Source organism: Apium graveolens, chromosome 7 (assembly GCF_009905375.1).
Source record: "Apium graveolens cultivar Ventura chromosome 7, ASM990537v1, whole genome shotgun sequence".
Lineage (NCBI taxonomy): Eukaryota > Viridiplantae > Streptophyta > Magnoliopsida > Apiales > Apiaceae > Apium > Apium graveolens.
The window spans coordinates 208,552,262-208,574,025 of record NC_133653.1 but is presented as its reverse complement, the minus strand read 5'-3'; positions in this window follow the sequence as shown (position 1 = coordinate 208,574,025).

The following is a 21,764-nucleotide window of genomic DNA, read 5'->3' as shown; positions in this document are numbered from 1 at the left end:
GTGTTAGATGATTTTATAATAATTTATAAAATTATTAATTATTTTCTGAATAATTACAAAATTATTTTATAAAGCCGGGAATCAGCCGACTTCAACCGTTTTTACGTTTTTATAACCTGAAAATCTTTTGAAAACTCCTTCCTAACCTAATCTGGTAATTCCGGACATTTTCCGTGTTTTGACTTTTTTTTTTCGATCCGGGTTACGATTTGACCTGTAGGAGTACCGGTATGAAATTTTCGATACGCAAATCATTTCATATATCGATAAGAATTTATATTCTCAAAAGGCGAGACATTATCACTTTAATTTCGTATAAAGTATTTTATAGGAAGCTCTGTTTTGATAATTGTCCAATTTTGATATTAAAATCGTATCGTCTTTTCAGTTACTTAGCGACTTAGTAACCTATTTTCAGATCCAAAAGGTAAATGTAATTATCAAATTATTAAATAAATCTAATGTGTGATGATTCGGTCAGCTATGCGATGTGTAGTATTAATTGTTTGTGATTTGTTGGACGCGAAGATTAATGTCATAATTAATTATCGAGTTGTATGAATTTAATTTAATTTAAAATGATTTCCTGACCCCATTTAATTATAAAATCAATATTTAATTCCAGAATGCTGCAAAAATCATGAAAATTTTATTTATTAAATTTTTAATTACTTCGATAAATTTTAAAAGGTAATTTGGAATTTTTTCGAGTTATGTTATTCGTAAATGGATCGTTAAATTCTTATATTCCGGTACGAATTCAGAAATTATACTAAAAATGATTAACATAAAGGATAATTACAACCCTCTCTCTCTTCCCTCTTCTTCTCCCTCTCGATTTCTTCTCTTCCTCTCTCTTTATTTATCAATCTCTCTGACCTCTCTCATCCAATCTCTCTTGATTCCTCCTCTCTTTATCAATTTCTTTTTCTCCTCCTTTTTCCTTTCCCCGCTGCTATGTTTCTCTCCTGGTAATCTCCGGCCACCGCTGTTGCCGCCGTTGCCGCTTTCCGGCGAGGCGACTGTGGCACGGTGACGTGCTGGTTCTGTATGCAATCGTGCGTGTGGCCTGTTGTGTGTGTGTTGGTGGCTTTGCAGCTTCTGTTTTGGGCTGTTTTTATATTTTCTAGCCATCGGTACCTTTTCGATGACTACGGTGATCTCGGGCGCATGTAAATGTATATATCGTATGTATATTTGCTGTGCTGCGTTTGTTTTAATTCGGGTTACTGTCCTGTTTTGTTCCGTTTGAGTGTTCAGTTGGTTCTGTTGTTTTGTGTGCGTCTGTGTTGCTGCCGCCTCTCGCCGGATTCCGGCGAGATGGTGGTGGTTCCGTGGGTGCTCCTGTGTGTGGTAGTTTTGTTAACTCCAGTGCTTTGCTGAGTTGAATTTTTATTTTCTGCAAGATCAAATTTTGATGGATTTCGTGAAATAAATAATAAATTCGTACGGGAATTATTATTATATTAATCGGCGGACTTTCGTGTTGGAAACCCGAATTAATCGGGTACCCGCGAATTTCGCCGCCGTCAGCGATGAACATTTGTGAGCTAACGGTGGACCGTGATGATTTTAATCTGAGTCCTACGTTATTAATTAAATAAAAAATACGAATAAAAATGCAGAATACGAATAGTAATAATAATTAAGCGAATCGGAGTTTGGGACTTGGTAATTGGATTGTGGATTGAATTATGTTGTGGCTGTTGTTGTGATTTGACGTCGATTTGATTTCGACGGGTAGGCCGATAAACAAAGGAGACGCTGCCCGATTTTCGGGAAATTAATTCCGAAATTTCGGGAACGTAACCTATAATTATCGGAGACGTCGAATAATCATATACAATTATATTATATGAACTGGACTGCGATTGAGACAAGATAATTTATAAATAATCGATTACCCTATTTTTGAAAACGACGAGTATACGTATTTTCTGAAAATGAATACCGAACCGAATTTCGAAGATGTGAACCATAACTGCTATGTGTATTTTGATAATACATATAAATATGAATTCAGTTATGAAATCGTATGGGTAAAATAGGATGATAATTTGATGTAAGCTTAAGCGATTATCTGAATTAGGGTATTTCAACCCTGTAGGTTTTAGACGGAAGACCCAAGATGTGACGTTGGACTAGGAATGATCTAGTGATTAGACGTTGGGATTAATAAAGTTTTCCAATCGAAGAACCTGAGTGTCGGGATCGTATCCAGAATCGAATAGTAGTTTGTCAATAAAGCCGAACGATCAAAGTCGAACCAAAGTCAATAGCGGTTAAAGCTTATTGAGGCAAGTATCTCTATCATCACTTATTGTTCAAGTGATATTTATTTTAAATTTTATCATGCAAGTATTCGTGAGTTTCTTTTAAATACTGCAAGTATTCCTAACCTTTCTCCTTAAATACTGCAAATATTTATTCTCTCCTATTCTAAGTTCAGAATAGTTAACTATTTTATATTTCGCTGCAATTACTCTTATTATGCCAGTTCTTTTAATTCTTGTTCCTATAATTAAATTGCTCTTTTGAGCAAATACCCATTCGTTTGGGTTATTTGCGAACCCTAATTTGGGATGTTTTGAAATCAGAATGATTTGATATCAAAATACTCTACGGGCTGGACGATTATTATGAGGACCAGTGATGAGCTGGATCCTATGGGCCGGAGATGGACCGGACCCCTTTAGGCCATAGTTGCCTGAGTACTCCTAATGTTGGTTGGGTCTATGCAGTTGGGTATAGATCCGCACTATATTCTGACTGATCAGCAGGTTATAGTGCATATGTTGGTTTCTAGTGTTCAGTCCAATTTATTATTGTTCGCCATTAATGGCATTCCCTCTTGAAATAAAAGGTGATTATGGGTTAAAGTTATTCTTTCTTAGCCCTCAGTTTTGGGAAATTACAATGTTTCTAAATATATTCGAGGTTCAGATTGTTGCTGCAGCATTAGTTGCTCAGTGATAGTTAGGATCTCGAATGAATTGGGATCTTCTTAATTATTCAACCCGTCCTTATCAGGCTGGTTTAGCAGGCTAAGTCTATGGAAACTTAGTCGATAATGATGGATACTGAATAGTTATGAATTTCTTGAACGTCGTTTTATGAATAGTTAGTGCATCCATTGCTCAATTATGAGATGATACCAGAAGCTATTTTGAAAACACGCGATCTCTAAAAGCTCTGACAAAAATGTCATTATGTCCTATGTAATTTATAGCAATGCAAATCAAATTGATTTTAAGTTGATAAAGTATATCCTTTAAATGATTTCGTGTTTCGCTCTTCAAAATATTTCAGAGAAATTAATGTTTAAGACTCAAATTATATACTTGCTGGGCATTTTTGGCTCACTCTTGCTTTGTCAATTCTTATTTCTGCCAGAAACAGATAAGGATACAAATGAATAGCTTAGATAGACAACAGAAGTTCGAGAAATCTCCGCTGCGAGAGGTTGAAGAAGTTAGAAGAATATGATTCGAGCATTAGTTCAGAGGTATTTACAATTGTATATTAGTTGTTGTAAGTTGTAGAAGATTAGATTCTTGTTTCATACCATAACCTGTAAACGATCCGGATTCAAGGGGTTATTTATTTATTTATTTCTTTCTTTATTCTATGTAAGGATTGTTTAGTAACACCAAACCTTGACCCCGGATTTGGGGTTGTTACAATAACTCTTGCTATCATCTCCAAAAGTAATACTTGGGCCGGCTCTCTCCTTGAACTCTGTGAGAAGGGTAGAATCTCCAATCATGTGTCTTGAACAACCACTATCCAAGTACCACAATTTGTTTCTGTTTCCCTGCACACATCAAAACTAAATCAAGTTGATTTTGGTACCAAGTTTCCTTGGGTCCTGCCTTGTTAGCTTTCTTCTTTTGTTTCTTAGGTTTTATCTCATTTGACTTGGGGATATCAGATTCATCCTTAGTCATCTGAGTTGGACCTTTGAAACCAGTAATTAAAACAGAATTATCATGCACATTTTGTTAACAGAAAATGGCATGCTATTTGCAAACATGTTATTCCAGTAGGGCATGCTAAATGGCATTTGAGGCATACTAAATGCAGCATAATAAGGATTAGGTGCAAATGACATATTAGCAAATTGTGCATTCATATTCTGTGCAGACATATCATTCATAGGCATAGAAGGCATAGCATTCATGTTGGGAAAAGAAGATGGAACAGATGTGGGAGTAGGCATGGCAAGTTTGCAATTAACAGAAAAATGATTAGCACTACCACACTTAACACAGATTTTTCTTAGATCATACTTAACAGGTGTGTAGTTGTTATGTTTGTTAATTCCTACTTTCCCATTTCTATTGTTTTTCTTTTTAGCCTCTATTTTAACCTCAATCTTTTCTAGTCTATCATTCAATTGCTTGATGGACAGATGACCATCATTCAATTTCTTCTCCTTCTTTACTTGATTAGATTCTCCTGAAATAAAGTTTTTGGAAACTGATCCATATTTTTCATTTAACTTGGCAAGTTTGGCTTTACTCACAGGTTTGGTCACAGCCGACGGATGAGGATTTATGTCACTCGACGGATAATTTTTTGGATTATCCGACGGATGACTCTCATCATCCGTCGAGTCTACATTTGTTAGCAATCCTTTAACCAAATTGTATTACAGCTTCTCTTTACTCTTTTTCCAGGCTGCATCACAGAAGGACTCAATTCCTTGAACTTTGATGATTTAAGCATGGACATCTCTAAATGATTTCCATGCCTTAATCACCTCCTGCTCTCGTTCAAACTGCTTCTTCAAAATCTCTTCTTTCTTCAAGGACTCAGTTAATTCATCCTTAGCAATCTTACATTCTATTCTCAATTTTTCAAATTCAATAAACTAAGACTCTAGCACATTATTCCTCTCACTAAAAAAACAAATTGTTTTGTTTGATTTTAGCATTTTCCTTAGTGAGAGACTTAAATGTAACACGCAAATGATATAATTTTGTAGACATGTCATTTATTGCATCATTACACTCAATTTTAGATAAATGTGCAAGGTTAGTGGTGATTACCTGATTACTTGAAGAACTTGTCTCTGTTTCATCAGACTTGGCCATTAGGGCTAAATTGACATAGTTGACATCTTCATCCTTATCCAGACCATCTGCTGCCCAGTCATTTTCTTGTGTAATAAAAGCCCTTTCCTTTTGTTTAAGCAATTCAAAATACTTCTGTTTATAATCCACAAGCTCAAACTTCTTCTTGCCGGAATCTGACTATCTACACTCACTGGCAAAGTGCCCTGCCAAGCCATATTTGAAACACTTGAATTTTGATTTATCCACCATGTTTCTATTTGGCCTAGCTGCTCCAAATTTCTTCTTGAACTTGAGCTTGGAAAATCTTCTGGAAAGAAATGAAAGATGTTCATCAATATCATCCATATCATCTTGGCTCAAAGAATCTTCATTTTCTGCTACCAGCTCCTTGCCCTTGTTTTCACAGACCTTTGAAGTAGACTCAACAACTTCTACCTTCACCTCTTTCTCTTTCTCCAACTCAGCAACCAGTGCTATGGACCCTCCTTTCTTCCTTCCTTTCTCCATCTTCTAATCTTGCTCTATTTCAAGCTCATAAGTCTTCAGGATGCCATACAGCCTCTCCAGAGTAAACTCCTTGTAATCTTGAGAGTTTCTCAATGAGACTGTCATTGGTTTCCATTTCTTTGGAAGAGATCCAAGGAACTTGAGATTCGAGTCTTTTGTCTGATAGACTCTTCCATGTAACTTCAGAGCATTTAGCAGTTTTTGAAACCTACTAAAAATATCAGTGAGAGACTCACTATCTTCACAATGAAAGTGCTCAAATTGCTGAATTAGCAGCTGCATCTTATTTTCCCTTGCTCAGTACCATCACAGATAATCTGAATTGTGTCCCAAACCTCATTGGCAGTTTTGCAGTTAATGATGTTATCAAACATATCACCATCAACTCCATTAAACAACATATTCATGGCCTTCTTGTCTTTCCTGACTTGCTCAATATCAGGATCTGACCATTCATACCTAGGCTTGGGAACAGATGGTTCATTCCTTGTTGCAGCTCTTATTAGTACATGAGGACCTCTTTCTATGCAATCCACATAGGCCTCATCTTGAGAAAGAAGATGTAGGTGCATCTTCACCTTCCAATGGTGATAATTGTCTTTGTCCAGAAATGGAATTTTCACTCCAACATCCTTCTTGTTCATCTGGCTATTTTGTTATGATTTAAACTCTTTGTACTTCAAGAGCTAGCTCTGATACCAATTGTTATTCCCTAACAATACAACAAGAATTACAGAAGGGGGGGTTGAATGTAATTCTGGCTTCTTTTTAAGATTTTCGAAAACTGGTTCTAACTCAATAATATATATTTGTTTGATTTGCAAAGTGCGGAATGAAAGGATTATATAAATCAAAACACAAGTAATAAAAACACAAGTCTTTAAAACTTTTTGGTGGATTTGAATGTATCCACCAGATATTTATATATATATATATGATATGGGCCTAAAATTAACCTAGAAATATAGTTAATGTTGAATTAATTAGACCTGATACGGTCCAATAACGAAGCCCAATTAATGAGGCCCAAAGCCCTGATTATTTATTAATTTCATAATTAATAAATAAGGGGGATTACCAGCTCATTAAATGAGTCCTAACGATGATGTAATTCCATAAAAGATAGCCTCAAGGGCACCTACCCCAACTAGGAATCTGATTCCTCTATTCTAGGACTTCAAAGTCTATCCAAAGTCTGAGAACTTGTTCAAACAAGTCTCTTAACCCTAGTCCAATTCAAGGACTCTCAACATCTATATAAAGGGATTCATCCCATCCATCAGAACTACGTTTTGGCTTAATCCTCGATTAAGGACATACATGCCACTACATCCTTGGTGTGCCCTTGCCTCCATAGCCCCGAGGGCATCATCAGAACTACGTTTTTTGGCTCGATTCTCTAATTCACAGAGATACGTAGGCATCTCGTAAAGGCAGAGTAAAGTCACGAAACACGAGAGCAGCCATTGAAGTCCTTGAGCTTCAGAATCTTAGTAATAAATACAACAATTAATATACCTTAGTTTTTAGTCCATAACATTTGGCGCCGTCTGTGGGAAACACAACAACAACCATGGCGAGAACACGGAGAGGAAGCAGCGCCCCTGAAGGAGGGACACCAGCAGGGATGGCTCAAACGATTTCATCAACGGTGGAGATACCTCCGCATACAACCTATGCCGCCACCCAAGGAGGAACCCAGGTAGGGGCAACTGAACCTCAGCCACAAGGGACGATTCCCTCGGCTACTCAAGGGACGAATTCCCAACTTCAGAAGCTACATGAATTCTCGACCTGTTGGGTACGAGTATTCAACTGTTGTGACCACTAACCCCCCTTATGGGATGCCTCTTTACCCCGAGGTTGGAAGAAGTGGACATGCTAATCGGAGTGAAGCACAGGGGCAGATGTCCCAATATATACATGGTTTGGCTCCTATCCCGGAGGATCAAGAATTCTCTGGCCCTTACACTGAGAGAGACTCCGAATCTTCGGATGATGATGTGGCCCCAAGAAGGAGGCGTGCTGGAAAAGAGCCGATGCATGATGGTAACCAGCATTCTAGGATCACCCAAGGGATGAATCCCCAAGAAGTACATGAGAGAATCAGGGCTCACGAGGCTGAGATTCAAAGGATGAAGCGCGACTTAGAGGCGCACCAGACCTCCAGACCCCCACTGCCTCCAAGGGGGAGAAATCCTCCTCCAATCATAGACCTGGATGATCCGTTACAGAGAAGGACTGTTGTCCCAAAGGCTGATCCAAGTAATCTCCTTCCCTTGGGAGATCCTGATGATCCTACTCCACCATTCTCTGAAGAGATAATGAGTGCCCATATCTCAAGAAAGTTTAAGATGCCCACCATCAAAGCTTATGATGGCACTGGAGATCCTGCCAACCATGTCAGGACTTTCTCTAATACACTGTTGCTGCAGCCCGTGAACGACGCTATTAAGTGTCGGGCCTTTCCTCAAACCCTGTCGGGGATGGCTCAAAGATGGTATAGCCGCTTGCCTCCGAATTCCATTGGGTCCTTCAGAGAGTTAAGTCAGGCTTTTATTAAGCAATTCATCAGCGGGAGAGTGCATGAAAAAAGTTCAGCATCCCTCATGAGCATTGTGCAAGGAGAAAAAGAATCCTTGAGAGACTACCTGAATCGTTTCACAAAGGAAGCTTTAAAAGTCCCGGACCTTGATGACAAGGTTGCTATGATAGCCCTGCAACAGGGAACTAGGGATGAGTTTCAAGATGTCCTTGGCCAAGCGCCCCCCTGAAAGCATGTTGTAGCTCCAAGATAGGGCCGGGAAGTACATAAAAGTGGAGGAGAGCATGATGAAGACAGTAGTGAATAACGAGCCCACTGGAGGCAAGAAGCGGAAAACTGATTTGGAATCTATAGCTAAGGATAAGTATCCTAGAACTGATCAAAACCCTGATTCAATCCCAAAGAAGGGAGGACCTGGGCAAAAGTTCACTGAATATGCTAAGTTGAATGCTCCCAGAAGCCAGATCTTAATGGAGATCGAGAAAGATTGAGATATTCGTTGGCCTAAACCCTTGAAGGCTGATCCTGCCAAGCTAGATAAGAGCAAGTATTGTAGATTTCACAAAGATGTTGGTCATGACACCAATGAGTGTAGACAACTGGAAGATGAAATTGAGTTCCTTATTCGAAAAGGGAGATTGAACAAATACACTGGGGAAGGAGGAGATAGGACTAACAATGGGAGAAAGAACTTTGAAGATCGTAGGAGGGACCAAGACGATCAGGGGCGGAATCCCCAGCCCAGGGGACCAGTGATAAATGTAATCTTTGGAGGACCATGACCCCGAGGGCCGGTGATAAACACAATTTTTGGAGGACCAACTGCTAGTGGATTGTCCAGGAACTCCAGGAAAGCATATACTAGAGAGGTTATGCATATTGTTGGGGAAACCCCGAAGAGGGCCAGGACAGGAATAACAATGGCTTGTGATGACTCTGACCTAGAGGGTGTGAAATTTCCTCATGATGACCCGCTGGTCAGAACACCAATAATAGGGAACAACCCGGTGAAGAGGGTCCTTGTAGATAATGGTGCATCAGTGGATATCTTGCTCCATGACACCTTTTTAAGGATGGGTTATAATGATTCTCAACTAACCCCAACCGATATGCCGATATATGGATTTGCAGGAGTGGAGTCCCTGTTGAAGGGATAATCAAGCTGCCAACAACCATATCAGGAACCAAGACAAGAAATACATATGTTGGACTTTGTGGTGGTGAAGGCTAGTTCAACTTATAACGCTATCATGGGAAGAACGGGGATACACGCCTTCAAGGCAGTCCCTTCTTCCTACCACTCAGTTATGAAGTATCCCACCAGAAATGGGATTGGAGAAGAGAGAGGAGATCAAAAAATGGCTAGAAGTTGTTATGTGGCCTCACTAAGGGCTGATGCAGTCGGGGGGCAAGTTCTGCCTATTGAAGATCTGATATCCGAGAGAATGATGAGAAAAGAGGGAAGCCGATAGAAGACTTGGTTTCGGTTCCTTTAGCCCCCGGGGATCATGAGAAGGTGACTTTCATTGGAGCCACACTAGAGGAGCCCCTTAGAGGGAAGTTGGTGAAATTTTTGCAAGAAAATAGTGATGTGTTTTCATGGTCGGCAGCTGATATGCCAGGTATAGACCCGGAATTGATCACTCATAGACCCGGAATTGATCACTCACAAACTAAATGTGGATCCAAATCGGAAGACAATGAAGCAAAAGAAAAGAAGTTTTGCTCCAGAGAGGCAAGAAGCTATTAAACAAGAAGTAGAGAAGCTTTTAGAGGCTAGTTTCATTGAGGAGATACAATTTCCAGAATGGTTAGTGAACCCTGTGATGGTAAAGAAGGCCAATGGAAAATGGAGAATGTGTGTGGACTTCACTGACCTGAATGATGCATGCCCAAAAGATTGTTTCCCATTGCCACGGATAGATACTTTGATAGATGCTACTGCTGGACATGAGATGCTGAGCTTTATGGATGGATTTAATGGATACAATCAAATCAAGATGCACAAGGGCGACATCCCAAAGGTATCATTCATCACTGACTTTGGTGTTTATTGTTATCTTGTTATGGCATTTGGTCTCAAGAATGCAGGAGCCACCTATCAAAGGTTAGTACATAAGATTTTTAAGGATCTTGTTGTCAAGACCATGGAAGTTTATGTCGATGACATGTTAGTCAAGAGTCTAGTAAAGACTGACCATATAACCCATTTGAGGGAAGCTTTTGAGGTCCTGAGATACCACAAGATGATGTTAAATCCTACAAAGTGTGCTTTCGGAGTAGGATCTGGAAAGTTTTTGGGATTGATGGTCTCTAAGAGAGGAATAGAGGCCAATCCCGATAAAATAAAGGCAATCTTGGACATGGAGCCACCAAAACTATCAAAGATGTTCAAAAGCTCACTAGAAGGGTCGCTGCATTAGGGCGATTCATCTCCAAGTCTGGGGACAAGTGTTTGTCATTTTTGAAGTCTTTGAAGAAGGTAAAGGATTTTATATGGAGTGAGGAAAGCCAGAAGGCATTCGAGGAATTAAAGAAATATATGGCCCAGGCCCCGTTGTTGGCCAAGCCATCTCTGAATGAAGTTTTATACTTGTACTTGGCTGTTTCAGAGAATGCCTTGAGCGCTGTATTGGTTAAGGAGGAACTTAAAATCCACAAACCCTTATACTATGTTAGCAAAATTCTACATGGAGCTGAGTTAAATTATTCAACTATTGAGAAGTTTGCTTTAGCCTTGGTAATGGCTTCAAGAAAGTTGTGTCCTTACTTTCAGGCTCATCAAGTTGAGGTGCTGACAAATCAACCCTTGAGAAATATTATTTATAGTCCAAAGGCTAGTAGGAGGCTGATCAATCAGGCAATAGAGTTGGGAGAATTTGACATCAAGTATAAGCCACGAACGACAATAAAAGCCTAGGCATTGGCTGACTTCATGGTGGAATGCACCATACCCAACCAAGAAGTCGGGGGCAGGAAGATACTATACCTCAAGAAAAAGATGATAAGGAGAAGGAATATTGGGTTCTCTATTTTGATGGAGCATCAAAAACAAATTCAAGTGGAGCAGGGTTAGTTGTACAAAGCCCCGATGGGTTTTTGATTGAATATGCGATGAAGTTAGACTTTCCAACCATAAACAATGAGGCAGAATATGAAGTTCTGATAGTTGGCCTTGGCCTAGCAGGGACACTGAGAGTCAAGAACTTGAAGGTCTGTGGAGACTCGAAGCTGGTCATATCCCAGGTAAAGGGAGAGTTTGAGGCAAGGGATGATACAATGACTAAGTATGTCCGCCTAGTAAGGGTTGTGATGACTCAATTTGATGAATGCCATGTTGAGCACATCCTAAGAGAGGAAAATGCTAAGACAGATGTGCTGTCTAAGTTCGCTTCATCGGAGATAGAAAAGAGTTCAGGAAATGTGTACTTCCACGTTTTAAAGACATGGAGCATTGATGTTAAACTTGTAGCTCCCATAGGGCTGGGGGCATCATAGATAGATCCCATTAAGGCCCATATTCAAACTGGTTGGCTTCCAAACGATGTGAATGAAGCACGAAATTTGGTTGTTCGAGCACTGAAATATTCTTTGATTGATGGGATTTTGTACAAAAGATCTTATGTGATTCCTTACTTAAGATGTCTCAGGCCCGGTGAGGCATGCTTGGCTTTTGATAAAGTACATGAAGGTATTTATGCGCAACACTTGGGGGGCAGAGCACTGGCTCATAAGATAACCCGTTTAGGCTTTTATTGGCCAGAGATGATGACCGATGCCAAAAAATATGTGAAGAAATGTGATCGTTGTCAGAAACATACACCGGCTGTTCGACAACCCCCCGAGATACTGACTTCCATCAACCCTCCCATCCCCTTTTCCGTGTGGCGAATAGATATATTTGGGCCTTCCCCCATGGCCACAGCTCAGAGGAAGTTCCTGATTGTAGCGATTGATTATTTTACTAAGTGGATTGAAGCTAAACCTTTAACTAAGATCACAACTAAATAGGCTGCACAAATCCTGTGGGAAAGTATCATGTACAGATATGGAATTCCCCGCATCCTAGTCATCGATAATGGAACACAATTCAATAATGAAGAGTTCAGGAAGTATTGTGAGGAGAACGAGATCAAGTTGCGGTTTACCTCCGTAGCTCATCCACAAGCCAATTATCCTTGACGGACTTAAGAAAAGGGTCAAACCCTCGAGGAACGCGTTGGTGGACGAGTTGTTGCCTATCTTATGGGCTTACCGGACTACCTTCAAGTTCACAACCGAAGCAACCTCGTCCATGCTAGCTTATGGAGCTGAGATAGTGGTGCTGCTGGAAATTACACATGCATAACCAAGAGTTGGAGCTTACGAGCCAAAGACTAACACAGAAGGCATAAGGCTAGCCTTCAACCTAATTAATGAGGTCATGGATGAAGTTGAAGCCTGTAATGCAGAGCATCAATGAAGAGCCTCCCTCTACTATAATAGAAGGGTTAGAGAAAGTGTCTTTCAGGAAGGAGACTTAATCTTGAGGAAGGTTGAGGTATCCGGAGTTGGACGTAAAGAAAAGACTAGCCCATAATCGGTTAGGGCAATTTTGAGTTGGAAACCATAAATGGTGAGAAAATGCCAAAGCCTTGCCATATCATAAACTTTAAGGTTTATTATATATGATAGAAAAGCAAATATATGGCAAGCACAAAAAATTTGCCAAGTACTGAAATAGTACGCAAGGAAATAAAAATAAAAGTTGTTGAAGGCTTGAAGAGCCCAAGTTTTGTCCAAATTAGAGGCTCATAGGTGTCGTAGTCATTCAAGTGCAGTTAAATTAAACTCGGGTAACGATTATATACCATAATATCTTGTACCTGAAGAGTTCAAGTGACATAAGTGAATGTTTAATACGTGCAAAAAGAAGGCTTGTGGCCCCAAGAATTCCTCGACTTTTTTGGGATTGCAAGATACAAATCCCCATAGCGTGAATGCATCTAACAAGTAGAAATAAGGTCGATGAAACCAATTTCTATTCAATGTAAGGGTTAAACCCATATTTCAGGATATTATCTACTTATGCAAGTTTATCATCTTATCTATCAATTTATTTATGAGAGAGCATCTAACGAATGCAAGTCCTGAAAGACCAATCGCCGAAAATAAAAGATATCTGCATAAAGATAGAAGATCCCGAAAGATCACAAGTGGAGTCCCGAAGGACAAGTAGGATGCACACTGAAAATGTTCAAAGTCCATAAAGGACCGAAAGCAGATAAGAGCAAAATAAAGAGCCATAGCAGGCATATGAAGCCATGCAAGGCCGCGTTGGTCACTCATCAGAAGACCTTATAGCCTCGACACGTACAAACTCAAATTATGAGTTGATAACATAGATATGGGTAAAATACAATTAGGTTTGAAACCTACAGCGCCCAGGTAGCGCCATTCCCAACCGTCGTTACAATACTGTCTCCTAGGCGGGGGTAACCCACGCCTAGGATTCATGATCGAAAGAAGGTACCCTTTTCTTATTAAAAGGGGGTAACCCACGCCTAGGATGGAGTTGCACAATCAAATTATTTATGAAAATAGAAAAAGAAAAGGGAGGAAACTATTAGAAAAAAGGAATACAAAATTCTCAAAATAGAGAATTTTGTATAATGCACGAATGCATAAATTAATGTCTGATGACAACAAAAAATTACGAGTAAATTCTTAATTTGATATATAAATTCCTTAAAAAATAAGGAATTTAAAATTAGAACTAATTAGAAATAATAGAAAATAAATTTTAATATTATTTTCTATCCAATTAGTTATATTATGCACGGTTGCACAAAATAAATATGTCCGCTGAATAAATTTGACAAGAGTTCATAATTTTATAAAAAGAAGAAGAAAAAAGGGGGGGGGGGGGAGGTGACAAAAAAATTTGATAAAAAAAATGAGAGAAAAAAAAGAGACAAAAAAAATTGATGAAGGAAAGGACAAAAAAAAGGCAAAAGAAAAAAAAGAAACAAAACAACAACGCCCACCCTGCACATTTTGTAGGCGTGGTTGAAAGAAGACCTCCTAGGCGGGGGTAACCCACGCCTAGGATGGTGGTGCCCCTGAGCTCATTTTTTAATTATTTTATTAAAAAATGGGCAAAAATGAAAATACGATTAAAAAGTTCATGAATATTAGAAAAAAGTACCCGTTGGTATAAAATAATTTCTAAACTTTTAGGAAAAAATACCCGTTGGTATAAAATAATTTCTAAAGTATTAGGAAAAAAATATCCGTAGGTATAAATTAATTCCTAAAACTTTTAGGGAAAAATACCTGTTGGTATAAAATAATTTCTAAAATATTAGGAAAAAATACCTGTTGGTATAAATTAATTCCTAAAATTTTTGGAAAAAATACCTGTTGGTATAAAATAATTTCTAAAATATTAAGAAAAAATACCCGTTGGTATAAATTAATTACTATTTTTTTTGGAAAAAGTACCTGTTGGTATAAATTAATTCCTAAAACTTTTAGGAAAAAATATCCATTGGTATAAAATAATTTCTAAAATATTAGAAAAAAATACCCGTTGGTATAAATTAATTCCTAAAATTTTTGGAAAAAATACCCGTCGGTATAAATTAATTCCTAAAACTTTTAGGAAAAAATAACCGTTGGTATAAAATAATTTCTAAAATATTAGGAAAAAATACTTGTTGGTATAAATTAATTCCTAATTTTTTTGTAAAAAATACCCTTTGATATAAATAATTTCTAAACTTTTAGGAAAAAATACCCGTTGGTATAAATGAATTCCTAAAATTTTTGGAAAAAATACCGGTTGGTATAAAATAATTCCTAAAATATTAAGAAAAATTACCGAAAATACCGAGAGGTACAGAAAGAATTTCTAAAATTTTAGGAAAAATTACGAAAAATTCTAGGAGGTGCGGAAAAATTCCTAAAATATTAGAAAAAATCAAGAAAAATACCCAAAGTAGGGAAAAATATTCTTGAAAAATTAAAAGTATTTGTGAGTATTAGAATATTCCTGTAAATTAGGAAAAAATCCCAAAAATTAAGGGAAAATTCCTGTAAATTAGGAAAAAATCCCAGAAATTAAGGGAAAATTTCTGTAAATTAGGAAAAAATCCGAGAAATAAAGGGAAATTTCCTGTAAATTAGGGAAAAATCTTAGAAATTAAGAGAAAATTCCTGAAAAATACCAGAAAATTTCTAAAAAGAAGGAATAAGGTAAGGAAAATAATAGGGAGGTTCTAAAATAACCCTGAAGCCGTGTGCAAGGCAAATCATTGTAAATGTGTAGGTCACTCCACACTTTACGCAAAAACGATACCCTGCAAGGGAACAAATGAACTTAACTTCAGCGAAATCTTTTACGGTTTCCCAGAAGTTGAGGGGCAAATGATATGGGCCTAAAATTAGCCTAGAAATATAGTTAATGTTGAATTAATTAGAACTGATACGGTCCAATAACGAAGCCCAATTAATGAGGTTCAAAGCCCTGATTATTTATTAATTCCATAATTAATAAATAAGGGGGATTACCAGCTCATTAAATGAGTCCTAACGATGATGTAATTCCATAAAAGATAGCCTCAAGGGCACCTACACCAACTAGGAATCTGATTCCTCTATTCTAGGACTTCAAAGTCTATCCAAAGTCTGAGAACTTGTTCAAACAAGTCTCTTAACCCTAGTCCAATTCAAGGACTCTTAACATCTATATAAAGGGATTCACCCCATCCATCAGAACTACGTTTTGGCTTAATCCTCGATTAAGGACATACATGCCACTATGTCCTTGGTGTGCCCTCGCCGCCATAGCCCCGAGGGCATCATCAGAACTATGTTTTTTGGCTTGATTCTCTAATTCACAGAGATACGTATGCATCTCGTAAAGGCAGAGTTAAGTCACGAAACACGAGAGCAGCCATTGAATTCCTTGAGCTTTCGAATCTTAGTAATAAATACAACAATTAATATACCTTAGTTTTTGATCCATAACAATATATATCGAGAGAACTCTGTGTAGCTCAAATAAGCTCACAGCTGCTTACAAGTATAAATAACTAAAACTTGCAGAGAAATGCTAAAGGATACAACTTACAAATGTTTCTCTGAGAATGTATTTTCTTTATCTAGTTAGTTGTTATTCTACTTGCTGCACTTGATTTACATACACCAAGTTTATATAGCAAAAAGATACGATATTAAAATAAAACTATCAAGTCTAACTCTATACTGCTTCATTACTCTATTCCAACATCTTTGAAAACCTTCATAACTTGCATGAAAATGGTAATGCTTCTTTGTTCTCATTTTCCTGCTAAACAGGCTACCACATTCATTTTTCAAACACCCAACGCATGTGGCTGTGTTGTCACTGTCAACAGATGTTTGAATTGATCATCCGTCGGGTACATGCTTGTTATCCATCGGGTTGCCTTGTTGATCATCCGTCGGGTAGCCATTTATCACTTGACTCTATTTATTTGTGCAGAATTACAAGACATCTTATATTTACATTTAATCAACCTATTCTGCACATCTACTAGCAGTCTATATGAATCATAAGCTACTACAGAAACTATACAAAGTAGTTTACAGAAATGTGCTACATGACTTATTGTTAGATAAGCTAATCACCCGATGGATATCAATTAGTCATCCGTTAGGACTATATTGAATCATCCGTCGGGACTATAATTGATCATCCGTCGGGTGCTACAAAATTCATTAAGTTAAATCTACTAAGGTGTTTTGTTTAGCTTATCATCAAGTACACAACATATTCCTAACAGTTAATCAAAGAGGTTAGTGGATGATGATTTCATCACATCACAAGGAAAAGCCATGTGTTAAAAGATGACACAAGCATGGTGACATAAGTATGACAAGGAGTTTTGACTTGTTGGTTAATTTATAGCCAAGTAAAACTTACCATGGTAAAAAGCTAATAATTTGCCAAGCCAAAAGGAAAGCAACCAAGCATTTCATTTCACACTTCCCAAAATAAACCAAGCAAACTCTATCTTCTTCCCCCCATTGTTTTGCTTCGACTTCTTCTTTAAAAATCAAGGAGAAATTTTCAAAACTCAAGCTACACACCTTCAAAAATTAAGAGGTTTGTTTCCTTAGCTTCCATAATTCATGACTTAGTTATGTTATGAGTTTGAAGCCAAGATTCCAAGGTTTACTAAGATAATCAATTCATTCTTGATGAATAGTGTTTTCAAGAAACTAACTTTATATTTTCTTATGTTTTCTTCTAGATCCAAGCTTAGTAGAGATAGTTAGTGGTTATTCAAGGCTCCCTAAGTAATTCTCCACTCTCCAAGGAAGGTATCACTTCTCAAACCCTTAGTCTTAAGTTTTGTTTGTTTGGATTTCCTAATGTGTAGATGATGGGTTAGTGTAATGGGTGTGTAATCATGTTTAGAGCTTTGTTTAGTAAGTGGTTTTGTTGATTTTGGAGTTAGGAGTGATACTTGTTAGATTGAAGTTCTTTGTCACAATTTGACTTGGTTTAGATGAATAAGTTGAGATCTTGAGTTATGGTTGAATGATCTTGTATTGTGGTTGAATGATGGTGGAATGGTGTTGATCGGTGGTGGTTTGATATTGAATTGATTTGGTAAAATTTGGGAATCGCTAAGTTCAGCCGTCGTAATGCCCAATTTTCCTTAGACTGTTTTGTGCATAACTTTTGCACCCGAACACTCATTACCATGAACTGACCATTACCATGCTTAGAAATTTTATGATTCAATCTTCATTTTAATATGTCGTTCGCTTAAATCCGATTTACGGTTTAGGAGAAACGACCATTTTAAGTAATGACATTTCGCGAGCGAACCCCAAAACCTCGAGTAACTTTGAGACCATAATTGAGACCCGTAAATGATTAATCAAAATACGAAACAATTATGTAAGGTGAATTAGGCAGTTGGTAAAGTACTCGCAAAAGAGTCGCCTTAAAATTCATAACAGTTAATTTATTAAAATTGGTGGAGCTGAGGGTACGCAAGCGATTAACGCAAATCGTTAAGCGTATAAGCGACCATTAGGGTATGAGTGAGTTTTGACTAGTTTCTTAAGTGAACGTGGTCTAATTCCGGATTATGTTGTTATTCATAGGTTACTAGACCCACTCTAAGCTTAAGTCGATCCCGGAACACTCATATAAGTTTTCTACCCGGTATACTGTTATTGTGATGTATATGTGTATATGCATTATCTTGTGATAAGTGCATGATTGTTATTAACAATTCTTGCAATATATTGGAGCATGTGGATATGATATATATGCGTGCCTATTTCGAAATCTTGATATCTCATTGTTAATTCAAATGCTTATAAGCTGCATAATACCTATGCTAGAGATAAGCAGTAGTTGCGTATACCCTTAGTATAGGGGACCCGAAGGTGAACATTTTTCTAAACCGGGAGTCGATGTTCCCGAGTATAATATATATATATATATATATATTTATATATATATATAGTTTTCTATAACTATTAATCGGATGAGGTATATTCGATATGTTTGAATAATAATCAAACTTATTTTCGATTATTCAAATAAAGATCGTACTTTCGTATAAATATATCTTTGGTTATTTATTATTCATTTCAAGTATGAGTTTTAAAACTTCTACAATTATTTTTATAAAGACTATCCTTATGGGAATATTATTTAAGTAATAATGTTCAGATATTTTCTAACATATTAGGAATGATTTATTTTATTAAATCATCATTACTCTAAACATTATTTAAAATATTTTCGAGTCTTCAAAATGATTTTAAAAGTTAGAGCGGATCCCAAAACTCGTTTTCAAATTTAAGATCTTCCTTTCGAAGGGGATTTAAATACTCGCTAAAAAAATCTGAGGGATCCGGCTCTGTGGGGTATTTTACATTCGCAATGAGGTTGCTGTTTTGATAAAAGAATTTGATTACTTGCCCAACATTCGGGAAGTAAGTCCATCTTATTGAGTCGGCATAAGCTACAGGCCGGAGTACGGTCTATCAAAGTGTAAGTGGTTGGGTGGCAGTCCATCAACGTGTAAAAACTGGGTGGCGGTCCAGCACAAGGTCCTAATGCGGCCAGGGTGATGACCGGTGGGGGATTCATCCATCTACTTGTAGAAAAGGCGACTTAATTGGTATCTTTGCCTGATCAGCAAGATATCGGGTTTATGCCAAAGTTTCTTCTTTTCAAAATTCTTGGGAGTGACAACTCTGCTTATACTCCCATAACAGAAGAGTGTATGAAATATATATATATATATAGGCGTATATATATATCGGAATTAATGAAGTATCATGTAACTTCATTCTCTCAAATGATATTTCAAAGATTGAATCTATTCAAGTCTTATCTTGTAGTCTCATCTATGTAATGAAATTTTGAAACTGATTATAACTTGAACAGTAGTAGTTCGAGTAGTATTCGAAAAAGATATAAGTCTATTTGGGTATCTTGTAACTTCATCTTTTCAACTTATATCTAGTAAATGATTATCTTATACATGACAAAGATTTTCAGAAAAACGTTGAGACAAGGTTAGATATATATGAGATCACCTTGCAACGATATTTTTATATAGTTATAAACTGGAACTCTATGTATATTATGCATGGATATCATATTTGGTTCATTTCTTCTTGACCAAGACTTTTATGAGTATTATGATGAGAATGCTCATATATTGTTAATCATTATACATATTATTTTGGTGGGCTTGTTGCTCACCCTTGCTTTCTTATTTCATCACACAATAACAGATAGACAAGATGAACATGACCAAGCTCCCAATTCGCAAGAGGATAGGAAACGTTCCGCAGTTTCCTGTAGGCGTTGTTGCCGCTATAGCTGAGGTAGGAACTACCAATAGGCTAGGTTGTCACCTGTTAATATACCAGACTTATGTATATTATGAACTGTACTAATGGTAAAGGATATATAAATTTATTCAGAAACCCTTTTAAGGTGTAATGGTTTATAATTGTGGAATAAAATGACTTGTGTTATTTTTGGTATTCATCTCTGAGACTATAACTAGTGGTGTGTGTGTGTGTATTGTGGGGTCACAGTGCGCATTAGTTGGTTTTTTTATTAAGATTAAGTGTTATTAAGGAAAATGGAACTCGTGACGACCCGGATCCCTGATCCCGGATTTGGGGCTGTTACAAAAATGGTATCAGAGCCCAGAGTTATAAACCTTAGAGATGATGCATTGTTAAAATGATAAGTTCACTAAGATAATAAGATCTCTTGCCAAGTTCATAGTCAGACTACCTAATGTAGTACTGACAGTTAAAACCCTTATGGGAACCCTTATAAATATCATGATAGAAGCGTAGTTCGTTATCGTATATGGTAGCGGGACTCCGAACCCTGAGGTTGAGGAGCAACAGCGCGATGATGTTTTATTACTTATTGGAGATCAGATTGTGGATCCGATAGAGCGTCCTAACGAGGGACCGGATAATGCTCATGTTGAGGATGTAGCCATTGAGGAGGTTGTCCTAGAAGGGATTGTTGCTGAGAAGGATCCCCTGGAGGATCCTGACAAGAATGAAGAAAGGACCGTTGAGGAATTGATGACCGTGGTTAGGGCGACTACTAGAGGTAGGATTGGCGGGTTATTATAGTAGGTTTATTCAAGTTTGCAAAGATAGCAGCCCCTTTAATGCGGCTTACTCGTAAGACTGAGAAGTTAGAATGGACAGAGAAATGCGAGAACATCTTTCAAGAACTGAAGCAAAGACTGGTGACCCCCCTATGTTGGCGTTGCCGGATGGAAAAGGAGATTTTGTGATTTGTAGTGACACTTCGCATAAAGAATTAGGGTGCTTCTTATACAACACAGCAAGGTAATCGCGTACGCATCAAGACAATTAAGGGAATATAAAATTCGATATCCCACCCATGATCTTGGGCTCACGGCAATAGTTTTGCCCTAAAGATTAGAGGCACTACTTGTAAGGATAGAAGTGAGAGATTTACACAAACCATAAGAGCTCAAGTATATTTCCATGCAGAAAGAGCTCAACATGCGCCAGAGGAGGTGGTTAAAGCTAATCAAGGATTACAATTATGAGATTCTTTATCATCCAGAGAAAGCCAATATGGTGGCTAACGCCCTTAGTAGAAAGGAGAGACTCAAGATGATAATGTCTTTGGGAGAGTTGATAAGAGATTTTGAGGAAATGGAAATAGAAGTGAAGGTAACCGGAGCCGGTACTGAAAAGCTGTTTGAGATTGTAATATAGCCCGAATTATTGGAAAAGATCATATTGTGCCAAGAAAAAGTGATGAATGAAGGCAGAGAGCCAATGAATAGAGAAGATATTAATACCGAGAAAGATGATAAGGGAATAATGAGGTATTCCTACAGAAATTGGGTTCCAAATGTTCAAAAGCTTAAGGACGGGATCTTAGATGAAAGCCATAGTTCGGGGAATAAGATTTAGGGCAAACCCTGAATGTGATAGTCAGGGAGGTCGCCATCAAGAAAGAAGGAACCCATAACATAATAAAGTGGAAAACAAGGATTTTAATGTATAAGATAACCTCAATTATGGGAGAAGGATGAAACATTTCATACTGAGAAAACAAA